This window comes from Octopus sinensis, linkage group LG7 (genome assembly GCF_006345805.1).
Source record: "Octopus sinensis linkage group LG7, ASM634580v1, whole genome shotgun sequence".
NCBI classification, from domain to species: Eukaryota; Metazoa; Mollusca; class Cephalopoda; order Octopoda; family Octopodidae; genus Octopus; species Octopus sinensis.
Window position 1 is genome coordinate 59,907,440 of NC_043003.1, and position 791 is coordinate 59,908,230.

Below are 791 nucleotides of genomic sequence, written 5' to 3' on the forward strand. Positions count from 1 at the left end.
ATGATGGCTGCAATTGGCCTCAGTGTGCCCGAATGGGAATTGTTGGCGTAAATGCACCACAGAGAAGGACCATTCGTGTAAGAGCCCAACTCTTCAAAACAGCACGAAATGATCTTGAGGATAGATGTGAACGGAGAAAATATGACGAAGCAATTGACATAACGCGCTTTCTCCAGCGATACAAGGTATAACAGGGCTTATGGCTCGTCCATTATCCGACATAGTCACGTGCAAGTTTATGGGATATAAACTTCTATATATATGAAAATGTGCAACAGCAAAAACTAGACGGTTAACAATGTAAGGAAATGATGTTCCATTTATTAGGATGGGGTGAAGTATTTTACTCACAGTAGCTTAAACCTGGTGCAAACTGAGACAAACCCCGTTCAAATGAACCTCTAAGCACAAGTTAGACTTTATACATCGAATGGACGTTGCGTGTAGATGCATATACAAGCACATAAGCAAGGCTACGCACGCACAAACATTCACATACACTGCTGTCATACACAAGCTATACACTTGATCTGCTAGAAATGGTTGCTAAATCTCCATCAAAATCACACAGTTAAATATTGGATGGATATTGCTCAATGCTGGTTGCACAATTCTCTCATAAAGTTCAGGAGGACATATTGGAAAATGTAGCTGTGTGTATGATATGTAAAGAGCAAAGAAATAAAATGAAATAGTGTGTCACGGCTGGAATGTGCTTGGTTATACGTCGGCTCAATTAGTAGAGTCTACCTGGAGCTAACCAACAACAACAACAACAGCAACGGCAACAA